This window comes from Nelumbo nucifera, chromosome 5 (assembly GCF_055504915.1).
Source record: "Nelumbo nucifera cultivar China Antique chromosome 5, China Antique-T2T, whole genome shotgun sequence".
NCBI lineage: Eukaryota > Viridiplantae > Streptophyta > Magnoliopsida > Proteales > Nelumbonaceae > Nelumbo > Nelumbo nucifera.
Window position 1 is genome coordinate 69,901,767 of NC_142653.1, and position 13,894 is coordinate 69,915,660.

Genomic DNA, 13,894 nt, shown 5'->3' on the forward strand with positions numbered 1-13,894 from the left:
GGCCTCCTTGAGAGCATCCTCAAAGATGGTGATCTTCTCTTTAATATTTTCTTGGAGGTCCTCCACCTCGCGCTCCAGCTTCCCCTTGGCCTCCTTGAGGCCCTGCATCTCGAGCTTCAGGGCGTCCCGCTCAGCCTTGAGGCTACCCACCTCGAGCCCCAAGGCCTCTTGGCTGACCTTGAGCCCATTCACCTCGGCCCTCAACCTGTCCTTGTCTCAGGCCAGCTCACCCTTCTCCGCCATTAGCACCTCGATGAAGCTCTTCTGAGCCAAGGCGTCACTCTCCAGGTGGTGGACCTGACCGCGAACTGCCCTCAATTCGGTATGGGCTGTGCGGGATGACTTCTCAGCCTCTAGAGCCCGCCTCAGATGCCGATCTAATTCAAGGGTCAAGGCGCGAACGGCGGAGTTCACCTGCCAAAGGAAAACCAGTCAAAAGGGAAAGCAAAAAAAAAACAAAAAAAAAAACAAAAAACACAAACAACTCACCACCATAGTATGGGTGGCAGCTCGGGCACCAAGCTGACCAGGAGTGAGATCAGCCCACTCGGTGACCTCCCCCGGGTATGCAGCCAGCTTGCTCTTCTCCAGACTGCACTGGGGATTCAAGACAGTTTGGCTCCCCTGACCCTCCGAGCTGGACGCCGTCATCTCTACATCATGAGTGGACTCCTCAAAAGCCTCAGCGGCAGCCTCAGCAGGATGAGCCCCGGTAGCAGCCTTTGTAGCACGAGCCTCGGCAGCACTCTCAGCAGTAGGTTCGGAGGGCTTAGCAGAGGGCTCCGCTACCACCTCGGGCCCCTGAGACACCGCGTCTCCTTCCAGGTCGATGATAGGTGGAGTGCCTGGAAGCTCAGGCTCCGGAGCCGAAGCCTGCAGACGTTGAGTCTCGGCTGAGGCTTGAGGAGACTCAACGCGTGCCTTCTTGGCTACGCGCTTCTTCCTCTTCATCTGGCAGAAGAGTCTTTGGTTGTCAATCTTCTCCGCCTCCATGGGGCCTGTAGTGAATTTCGACATTAGCAATCCCAAAGTAAACATACATACAAAAAGCCAAAGTAAAGCAAAACCTACCTGAGCTCAAGCCGGCCTGGACGAGCTTCTCTTCGGATGTGAAGTCTTTATAATTCAACTTGAGCTGGGCTAGCATCTGGAGTGCCTTCTTGGTCTTCCCGTCTAAGATGACACCGGGGTCTTGAACAGCCACCCTCCAATCACTAGGGAAGGGCCACCCCATGCTGCTCCGAATTACGAAGTAGTCCCGCTTCCAGGCTAGGACTTTACTTGGAAGTTTGTGCATGAGCTTGAAACCCGGGCGGGGAGGCAGGTAGTAAGACCATCTGTGCCCGGGGAGAGTGCCCGAAGCACTCTTCTTTATGGCCAAAATGGTGCTAAGAATGTCCAGGTCGATAGGGAGAGATCGTTCAAAGCAAAGAGAAATGGTCCCAACTATATTCCGTATGGAATTTGGGTTAAGTTGGTCCAAAGTAATGTTGAAGTGCACCAGCACTTTGGTAATCAAATGGTGGAGAGGGAGTCGGAGTCCGGCTACCAACTGCTTCCTGAATACCACGATCTCATCAAGACCGTGCTCCCATGGGAAGTTGCCAGTAGGGAGACTGTATGAGTACTCCCCAAGAAGGTGGAACCTCTGTATGAGGTCCTGGAGCCTCTTCGAGATCATGGTGGAAGGACCGAACTGGTCCGGCACCCGACGTCGGTTGGAGGTAGATGCCAGATTACCCAAAGCCACCCGTACGTCGGGTGGCGGAGCGGCCGAAGAGCCACCCAGGGCCGAAGTACCCACCCCGGGCTCATCAGCTAGGCTACCTACGCTAGACAACATGACAGACAGAAAGGGAAGAAACAAATTGGAAGGGAAAAGGAAGCTCGGGAGAACTCACCAAAGGAACGTGACCGGATTGGAAGAACGGGACGAGCTGGAAGACTCGAGCTAAGAGGCCTCTAGCGTGAGCTCAAACACCAACGACGAAAGCTTTGTGGGGAAGAAATGGCCAAGGGTCCCCCCTATTTATAGCCACAGCTGCGAGCTCCTCGAGGCAAAAACAGTTTAGCGCATTTTTTACGTCTGTGAAGTCCAAATCGCGTGAGGTCCAAGCGTAAACTGGACGCGACTCGGGTCTCTTTTGATCGAACCAGCCACTAGACCGGTCCAGGTGGACGGAGCGCACAACAGAGTGGCATAAGTACCAACGCCAAATCCACCCGGCGCGTCATGACCTCCCCATGCTAGGTCATCGCCGCTAGCGCAGGGAGCAGGGGGCAATTGATGGAGGGTGATTTGGCCCAACCTCGCAGCACGGGTACACGTGGGCATGACCCTGCTAAAATAGTGACTCAGCATGACAGCGCAACGGATGCAACCACAACTCGGAGGGAAGGTCCCACCGAGTTCAGCTTGGCAACTGGGCGGGTAAACTACTCCCCGGGAGCCACCTTACCTGCACCTCATCCTCGGGGTTAAGGCACTTCAGGATGCCTCGAGTTTGAAGTACCCTGACCTCTCTTGAGGCCCAAGCTCCTCCCAATGGACCTCAGGCCACTCCCAGACAAGAACGCACTGTCCATCTCTGGGCACCCCGAGTTATAGGCACCTCGGGTCAGCCAGCTCGACATAGCTTGCCACAGGCAGCATGCCGCTTACGGGATAACCCGGCACAGGGTAGCTCGCGGAAGGGTAGTCCGTCACATCACAGGAAGACCTTTTGCTGACCACCGTACCCGACAAATCTGGGAACAGCGACCATATCCCTCGTCAGACAACATCGTGTCTGCCACCTTCAAAGGGTGCCTTACACCTGATAGGCACGTACATTGCGGCGACGGCCCCGCGCGTGCCACCTCAGCCCTGTCAGTAACGGCTGCGGCGGGCTGACAATGGCGGTTATACCCGCCCTGTCAGAGGCCTGTGGGCCTAATACAACGGATTTCTGTTATAAGGAGCTAGTATCAAGGAACGGGGGTATCTTCTTGAAATCTCTTGCGCTACCTCACTCTTAGTTTTCATCTTCTCTTTGCTTCTTACTCAGAATACTGACTTAATCATCGGAGCGTTCCCGTCAGGCGAACCCCCCGAGGATTCTTCTTCTTCCTCGTCTCAAGTACTTCTTGGGAAGCCAGGCGAGTGCCAGATAGGAGTGACCGGATTGCGCACCATCACTTACCAAAGAGAGACCAATCAAAGCATAAAAAGGAAACTCTCTTCTTAACAAGTTTCCTACTGAAGACCTTTCCTTATTTCTCTGTTTCTATTCTTGTAATTGTTTCTAATTTATTCTTTATTACTTCAGTATAAATATTCAGCCATATACAGTTTATTCATCATAGTGAAATTCGACCCATTCTTTTAATCTTTGTCTTTCTAGCTTTAACTGGCTCCAAATCCTTTTCGTCATTTCTTCTTTTCAATTGTAGAAGAAGAGGAGAGCTTAAAAAAGTGCCAAATACTATTCTTAATTTTTTCTCGCTTGCTTATGAAATGGAAAAATGGAGACCAATCAAAGCAATTACTAGGGAAGATTTAAGACCTGCATGACAAATTCAATGATGTCATTCACATGATATAATGATGGGTAGAGACGATTGGAATGGATTCGTGTTCCTGAAACATTTCTAATCGACAAGGTAGAGATTGCAAAAATGAAGAGCTTTAATGCAGTTAAAATTACACTCAAGAACATAGAGGACCGGCTTGAGTTCTTCCATGTAAATTTCTAGAATTCCTGCTTCTTATGGTCAATCAAAAAGTGAGGAACCAATGGACTATATAGTCTTCTCCATCTTCACCACTGACCATTCATCAAGTTATAGACTCACCAGGAAATGGACAACAAAGTTCAATTAGCTCAAAGAATCTAGTAATAAAGAACAATTTTTGGTATTCCTGTAGCTTTGGCTACCACCTTAAAGTATGTAAGGTTATGTCCGATAGAGAGTATATGCAAACTTATTCCATGTGAAGATATCTGTTATTTGAATTTCAGACTTGTAAGTGGGCTTGTAGAATAAGCCATCTCAGGGCCTTTACTTGATCAATTGTATCAGGTTAGATGCTCATAGTGCTTGATGTCTCTCTCCCTGTTTTTATAGTAGGAGTGGCGATAGAGAAGGAGGAGTTGGTCTTCCCGCTTTTCAAGCTCGAGTAGTATTGGTCAAGTATGTTGGTTGGCGTGTTCTAGCTCAAAACCATATCAAATATCAACTCATATCCATTAATCACTATGAATCACTTCATAGCATTTGAATAGGTTCTCCGGTAACCGATACAAAATAACAATGAGGGATCCTCACAACAATTGTCTGAATTCCTCAATAAATCTTCTTCAAGCTTCTTGGGAACTCTACTTTTAGGCAGAAATCTCAATTTCTACAGCTGCACCAACCCTTGTAATGAATAATTTGGTTGTTGTAAATGACTAAATGCCTCATCAAGCATTAGGTTTTAAAAGAAAAAGGCAATCTTTGATTCCATTGCACTTTTGTTTTGAAACTCTATCTTAGTGCCCTTAGTTCTTTATGATAAAAGGATATTTTAGGGATTTTTGAAAATTTTAGTAGTCATATAATATCACATGTGAACAGTTTGTGACGAAGAGTTAACGGTAAGGGATATTTTAGACAATTGTTAGAAACAGTAGGAGTACTTCAAGACAATATGTAAACAGTAAAGGTAAAGTTAGTCAATTAACTAAACCATAAGGGTAATTTAAGAAATTTAATAAATATTGCTAAAAAGGCATTAACAAACTTGTTAACCTAAAAGGATGAAACCTGTTATGACCTAACACTTCATTCTTGCACCAATAACATGTTATTAAGCCAATAAAATAGTAGTTGTGTTATAATAACAAAACTGATAAAGAACCTATTATTAACCATTTAGCCTGAAATTATAATAGATTTTGGCTTCAAAACATAATCATAATCCAAATCTAAAAGACTTAAACAACTTCTAATAAAACATGTCTAAAGTCAATATATTTTAAGCTAAAAGAGTTCTCAAACCATTAATGATGAGATTCGGATAAGAGTTCTCAACATCTTCCAAGATAAGTCAACTTAAAAATGTCTTAAATCATTTAATAAGTTTTCAAAATCATTCAACAAATCCCAATACATTTACAACTCATTCAACCATAAATCCAATAACAAGTATAAGTCAAATTATGAATTCTCCAATTCTTCATGAATCCAAGAACCATCACAAGTGACAGGCCCAACAAGTCCAAATCTAGATTGCAACCTCCCAAGCCAATCTTCTCGTCAATCCAACCCTACAAAAAAATCACAGATATATTCATATGCGTAAATTCAAAGAAAATAAATTAATTGATTTATTGAATCATTGTCAAATTCTTACCATTTTCTAATGACTAAACTCCAATAGATATTGTGTTTTCATTAGTGAAAACACTTTCTGATACATACATACATACATTGTAAAAAAATAGCATGAAAATTAAAAATAAATAAAGTAAGAAATAGCATTCTTTTGTTTACTCATATCCAATTCAAGCAAACAATCTTGTCCACATATTAGAACTTCAACAATATCTAGAAGGCAACTACATCTTGAATCAATTACTCTTACCACTTGTAGAGAATTTTGACTTTGAAGCAATTATGGAAATTAGAATCATCAATATATCACATGCCATTTTAGAAAATATTGGAAGCTTTGGACTATTCACTTTTCAGCAATATAAGATATTGAAATTTTGGTTTCTAGAAAAAAGTGAACCATTCAAGACATTCATTCACACACTAACCATAAAAAAAAAAAAAAAAAAATGAATTTTGATCATTTTCCCCACCTCCATTTCCATCTCTAAATGAGTTAGTATTGGAACCACTCTCTCTAATAGTTGAAGGACTACCATAACTCACAAGTGAATCTAGGTTATCAACTTCATTTACAGAAAAGATCAACTAATGCATGTTGAACCTTCTCAATGTAAAAAGAAGCACTATCACCATAAATTTGAATGTAATAAAACTTCACCAAAACCATCTTAAACCGTAGGTCAAGAATCAAGGCAATAATTAATATCAAGCTGCACTCATGCTAATAGTTGTTAAATTTTGCCTTCATTTCATTTGCCATCATCCTTATTTCAACATGGTCACTCTTGACCTATTCAAGTAATTTCAAATGAATTTCACAGATATCTATAAAATAAAGATTTGTTGTTGGATGCTTAGAACTCGAGAATTTAGTAGTGGCATCACAAAAAAAAAATATTCAAGCATTTTTTAATAATTGTTACCATTTCCCACTCCTCATCAGACGGATTTGTTTTAAAATCATGATCCATTTGGTTTAAATGAAAAAAAAAAAAAAGCCTTCCTGAATGCTAAAGAAAACTCCAACATAAGATATATGAAATTCCACCTATTTCCCACATCAAGGGATACACTTTTACAACCTTGCAATTTTACTTGAATTATTGCACTTTGAAACTTTTGATCCCTTAAAGGAAATGAATTCACATGACAAAATCTCGAATTTTTAAAGCACATGTCCAATGACTTTCCAACCATCTTGCACAATGAGATTTAAAATATGACTTAAACATCAAACATGAAAAAAATCCCTAGATAATAAAAGCAAATGTTGGTCAACAAGATGACACTGAATCTCCCTAATCATTGCATAATTTGTAAATGCATTATCAACTCTAATACCCTACTAAGAGTTTCTACATCATGAGGATCTGGAACTTGCACAAAAGAAATAATCTTCTTATGCAACATCCATGCATCACCAATGAAATATGTAGTAATACAACAATAACTAATGTTTTAGTTCTCTATTGTCTATACATCGATAGTGAGACCAATTCTAGAAGAAAGGGCGTCTAAAAAATTATAAAGCTTTTCTTTCTCCTCTTGTTACACTACCACAATGTTGGCCCTAATTGCATTATGAGAAACCAGTCTAAACAATGGTTGGAGATTGTTGCAAAACTTGTAAAAATATGCATGCTCAACCATATTGAAAGGTATTCATGCTTCATGATCATTTATGCAAAATTTCTATAATTCTTTCTTGATCAAATTTAAAACTTTGCAGTCTTGCTTTTTCATTTGTACCCTGGACATTGTTAAAGTTTATTGACCCAAATCTTTACACATTTTCCTATGACAATGAAGTAAATGTTTCCTTAAGTGAATAGTACCATTGTTACTAGAACCATTAAGTTTTCTAACAATGATTACAAGTATCAACATCTTCATCAAATGCACTCTTGGTAATTGAAGATTAATTTGTAAGTTGATCCATGTTGATGCAACTTACAATTAAATAAATATCCCTATGTATACCAATGCATGAAACTAAATATTATATTTCTAAATAACCAATATTAATTATTGTAAAATATAAAACAATTAAATAAGAAACATAACTTACCAAGTGATTATTGAAGAATCAAGACTAAATAGGTAATCACCAACTTTTGCCAAGGTTGTAAGGGTTAATCAATTTAATGGTTTGCATAAAAAACAACAAAAAAATGCATCTGAGGCTAATCAATTAGGAAAAAATTGAATAAGAAACCATCAAACAAAAAAAAAAGATAAACAATATAAATTAAGGGAAGAAATCTGCAATAAAACCTATCATATAATGAGGTGTTAGAAGTTGAATCCTCACCTAAAACTGACATGATAGAGGATGGTCAAAAAGGGGATGATGATCTAGATACTAGCTAGTGCTTTGAGCCTCAGCCAAATATTGATTTTGCTAATGCACTTGTTATTTCTAGTATTGTTGAGAGGCTAAGAAATGATAGTTCTAAAATGGAATTGTGTCATTGCTTCCATTTTATATATTAACTAACCTTCTTAACATAACAAAACACCTGAACCCATTCCCTAAAACTTTATTAACTTCTTATATAATTAGAAGTAATATAATAAGTGATAGATTTTATGAAGCCTGATAGGGTCCAAGTTTTTATGCTTACAAGAATATTCCATGAAAACCTAGTTGTGATGAATTCATAAAATTTAAACCACATCAGCACATATAAATTGATATCTAAAATATTGTATAACATATCATCAAGTAAGTTTAAATGCTGAAAAAAAAAATTATTAGTTATGAAATAATTCCAAAACACGATTACAAGTACTTGTTAGTGAAACAAATAATTTTGTAACAATTCGGAGTTGTTTCTTGGTTAGCTGATTTGTTTATGCAGGTTAGAACTTAGAAATAGTAGTTGTTAGTTGCTATTATAAAATTATTTGCCAAACCACATCAACACACTCTGCTCCAATCTTCTTATTAGCCTACTCAAGATGAGAATGATGAGAAAAAATTGAAAAGATGAGAATCCCCCGATAACCCAATAGCAAATTTCAAACAAAATCCTTAATCCCAATTCCCAAGGGCAGAGTTCAATAGGGAAGTTGTGAAGATCAACTGTTAAAAAATAAGAAGAGTTGATTTTATCAAAATAAAAAAGAAGAGTTGAATATATTGACTGGTATCAAACGAGAAAGAAACTGAAGGCGAAGAGAGAACATACCAGCAAGAGAGAGAGATGGATGGATGGATTAACGCCAAGAGAGGACGAAGGGGTAGATAGTAGGGGTGGCAATTTCCAACCCAACCCGTTGAACCTGCCCAGCCCACCCATTTATTAGCAGGTTGGGTTGTATCCTTTTATGTTGGGTCAGTAGCGGGTTGGTTAACCAAATAAAATGAGAATTGACAGATTGAGTGGGTTGGATCATGGGTATTCATTAAGAGATTAGGAATTTTTGTTTTTTTTTTATTTTCTTTTCTTTCCTTCTTTTCTGCTTGTTTTTCATTCACCTCTCTCTCTCTCTCCTCTCTTCTCCTCTTAGAACCCTAATCCATGGCTGAAGATCTAAGCGAGTGATTTTCTAACCCTACCTTCCTCTCTCTCTCTCTCCCCCTCCCCAAATCCAAACCCTAACCAATGCTAACTCAACGGTGATGATCCCTCTATACATGAACCAAAGCTGCTACAACGATGATACAGAGCTCATTCATTTATTTCTATTATGCTTTGTTTCACATTTTATAGATTCGTTCAATTGCAACAATATGGATAAGGGAGTGTAAACTCTGCCGCAGTTTATCAAAAGCAAAAGGGGATCCCAAAACATAGTGTGATGTGCTTCAGACATACGAAAGCTACTACTTGTAAGGCATCCTTCCATGAATCTGGAGCTATTTCTTCAAGTTCACCGGCAAAATCAAAGGTGATGTCACGGCATTAGTTGGCGCTAGTAAAAGAAGATAGTCATTTTCAATGGTGCTAATAAAATCCGGTCTCATAGTCCCTTTCTAAATGTTTATATTTTATATTTTAATAATGCTTATACTCTCTTATAATTTTGTAATTTTTTTATTTTCTGAAATTTGTATACATATTTTTGTAATTTCCTTTTTTCTCTTTGTTTTTCTATAATTTTTGTTATATTTTCTTTTGCAACTTCTATTATCTATTGTGTTGAAATGTTTTTGCAGCAAATTTTGTTATTTTTCCACATTTTTGTGTTTTCTCTATAACTTTTGTTTTTTCTTTTTGCAATTTATGTTATTTTAGTGGGTTTCTATATTTTTTGTAATTTTATAATTTTCTACATTTTCATGTTTCTACAATTTATATTTTCTAGTTTTTCTTTGTTTTTGGTAATTTATATTGATTTTCTTCATTTTTTGTGTTTTTTGTAATTCTGGCTATATTTTTGCAATTTTAATTATTTTCCATGTTTATATTCTCCATATTTTTTTGTATGTTCTATGTTTTCTAATTTTTGTATTTTCTACAATTTATGCTTGTGTTATTTAATAAGTAAAAGATTGGTGTGTTGGGTTGGTTGGGTTGGGTTAAGGCAGGTTTGGGTTCAACCCAACCCATTTAGTTTTACACAAATGGGTCATTAATGGGTTGGCTGGTTAAATGGGTTGGGTTGAAGCTCAACCCAAACCAAACCCAACCCAACCCAACCCGCCCAATTTCCACCTCTAATAAATGAGCAGGCAAATGGTGCATTCAGTTTTAGGTGATCATGTTCACTGGTTCAAGTCTCAATAGTTGTAGCTAGCAACCCTTTTGTTTCATTCTTGCCTTTCAAATGGAGAAGAAAAAAAAAAGGCTCATTTTAATAGGGTTTTGAATAAAACCTTGCCGAAAGGACCATTTTGGACATATGTTATGTAAACATTACATAATTTATTAATTATTATATATTATAAATTTAATATTATATACAAGGCTTGAGTCGGATCTAAATCAGTTTGGGACATGGTGGACACAATTTCGACCCAATAATAATTGAGAAAAAGTATTAGGAACCAGAACCAACCAATTGGAATATGTTTTGGAGCTAGAACTAATCTAATCGGTTCGGGTCCATTGGGTTAGACCCAATTAATAGCCTTACTGTCAGACTTATTGGGCTGAACTATTTCACCTATGGATGTTTTAGGTTGAATGGGCTCTTTTGAGCCATGAAATACTAGGATACATTGATTGCACCACCCGACACCCTAGCATTGACTCCACCTTTAGTGCTCTTACCCCAATCAGGTGTCATGGTTGAAACAAGACCATTTGCTGGTCAGCTAATTAACCATTCTCTCTTACATTGTTGGATTCACCACTAGTCTCTTGATCTGAACCACTCTGGGGAATATCATCGCTAAAAAGCTCACCGCTCGAACTGTTCACATTCATGATGACCTTGTCTCATTACGCAAGGGGACATGTCCATGACTGAATATCTTTAAGCAATCAAGAGTTACAATGATCATTCGGCCGCTCTTGGTTAACACTTTCCATCTCTCAACTTATCCACCGTGCTATCAAAGGCCTCTCTTTTGATTACGATTTCTTTAATATTAATCTTACTATTCGTTCCACTAATATTTCTTTGAGGAGCTCTAGGGCATGTTACTTCAACAAGAGACTCTTCTATCCTCTCGTACTATTCGATGTGCCAATGTTGCATCAAATGATACCAAGTCTACCCATGACAATAAACCATCACTTCCCTCTCCGGAACCTAATGCTTGCAAAAGCAAGGGCCAATGCAAAATCTATGGCAGTAAATATCATGCCACTAAGATGCTTGTCTTTCTCAATCAAGCGTCCGATAAGTATCTGTGCAACCAAAAGCAAGCTTACAGTGTTGCTTCCTCTCCTTCTTTGGAAGACACTTGGTGTGAGCTCCAAGAAGTTCATGGTTGGTTTAATAAAATGGAGTCGCCACCCAATTTTTAAATGACATGGGTCCTCATTTTCAAATCTGAAAAATGATTTACTTTCTTTGATAATGACTTCATTCTTCGTGGGAATGGCACCGAATCAAGATATTCTAAATCCGAAAGGATTGAGAGAGGAGAGGCACTACTAGAAAAATCACCTACATAAGCAACAAAAAATTTCTCTAAAAAGAATAAGAGGCACTCAGGTGATTGCCTCTAAATGCCTAACCTCTAAATGTTATAGAGGCACTTGACTGATAATTAGAGGCACATCTAATAAATGCCTCCAATAATAAGATATTGAGGCACATAGTCATGCCTCAAAAGCTTTGCCGCTAAAATCATTATATAGAGGCATGTATGAATGCCACCAAATGTACATTTTTAGAGGCATTTTAGTTAAATTTGAGGCAAACTTATTTGCCTCTAAAAATAATTTTAAGAATCTTAGTTATGGTTTATAGTAGCACTTGTAATTGCCACTAAAAATATTCATTGCTCTTATTTAGAGGCACTTGCAACTGCCTCTAAAAATCATTTATTTGTGTTTTAAAAAACTATTTTATTATATGTAAGGTTGTAAACCTATATAAAAATATTTAATTTGCTATTTAAAACAATTCATTGACATATCTATTAAAAGATATTGATTATTTCTTAGTATTGTTTCATATTAATTGATACAAATTCAAAGAAAAAGAACAATTCATCTACAAAAACACATGGAATAAAAAAAATACAAAAAACAACTCACTCCTTACTCTAAGAAAAGAAAAAAAAAAAACAGTTCATCTCAACACCTCTACATTCTTTTTCTTCTACAACCTACAAAAAAATAATACAACAAAAAGTAAAAAAAAAATAATAATCAAATTAGTAACTATAATTTTTCAAAAACAAAAGATCTTTAACCATCTAATTACATGTTGCGTGATTCTTACCTTATAAATAGAATTTAGTTTTGGATGGTTGATCTTCAAAGTCAAGTAACAGAATACCAATAGTAAAGGGCACTAAATGCACGATTGCTCAAAGCATTTCTAAACCATGATGTGTTCTTTATTGCATTCTACCAGCCAGGCTGATTCAAAGAGGCATGGGAGCTTCCAGGTAATTGATAAACAGTGGAACTCCAATATCAACAGCCTTAATAGACCAATTATTTGGACAACCCTACTAGTTGTTTGTTGTAAAAACTTAACAAGAAAGAGAAATATATCTATTTTGCTTAAATCCACGTTTGCCTATAAGAAACCTACTATCAGTTTCCTAATTGATTAGAGAATTTTGCAAAGAGAACAATATGGTCTCTTTTGAATGAAATTTGGTCCTACTATGTATTATTTTTATTATTATTTGTTTATTAAGTTTTACCTCAACAACAAATCATGCCCATATTTTGCCCTCCTAAACTTCCATTACTCCCTTGAACCTGGCCAAACAAATTTTGTGCATGATCCACAAATTTTGAACTCTCCTGAACCTACAAAAGGCATCTAAGATATTTGTGCAAGAAACCTACTATAATCAATTATATTACCTTTGATACAATTCCTTCTAAGATATTTGTGCAAATTTCAAATCAAGCAGAAGACATCTAAGCTCTAATTATTGAAGAGTAGGTGGAAGTTATTGGGCTTCCACTTTCTCTATGAACATTTAAATTAGCTCAGAAGTTACCACCACCTATAACTAACATCAACATTAAATCTATTCACAACATAAAATTGGTGGGAGGGGGAGTAAAAGAATGATCACGAGTTGCATGTTGTTACTCACTAGACAAGGTGGTGGCCTCACAAATAACACCAAGAGTTCCTAGGCCAAGGAATGCCACTTGAGAAAATGTCAACCAAAAACAGCCAAGGTAAAAAGTAAATACATGACAGGTAGAGCGAATACAACACTTTATTTCCAAACAAAGAACATCATAACCCTACCAAGAGCACTTACCATTTTCCCTAATGTACAAATGATTGTAATTTCTATTGGTGTGAGCTAGGAGAATATCCATTAATTCAGGGGATAATTCTTATCATAGTAGTTTGTGTGTAACTAGGAGAGGTGGAACAAGGTAGTTCGTGTATAACTAGGAGAGGTGGAACAAGGCCTGTACATATAAACTCATTCTTTGCAAAGGAAAAAAATAACAAGAAAAAGAAAGAACAAAATCTTTCCTTCTACTCGAGTTATCAATTTCTTCACCATTTACTTGCACAACCTCCCCATCTATCCAAGCTATTAGGATCCACCAGCCAAATAGGGGACCCAACCACAAAAGTAGCCTGCACAAAAAACAGTGTTCGTAAATTAGCAATCAAGATACAATGTTTATATAAGATGAGAGAGAAAGAAACATATGCAACTAGATTAAAACAATAGCATGCCCAAATAGCAATGTAACCAATATCTTGGAAACAAATTCAACATTAGAAACCATATGATGTAACAATCTATTGCTTCCTCCACTAGAATAATCTATATAAGCGGTAAATATAGAGTAGTCCCTCAAACAAGTTCCTAGTATCACCACCTAAGTTCACTTTTTATTGTTCATGAGTCCTTTGATAATAGATGAAGTAGCTCAATTTTTATGGCTTCTTGCCTTGTATCTTAGTGGATAAGTAA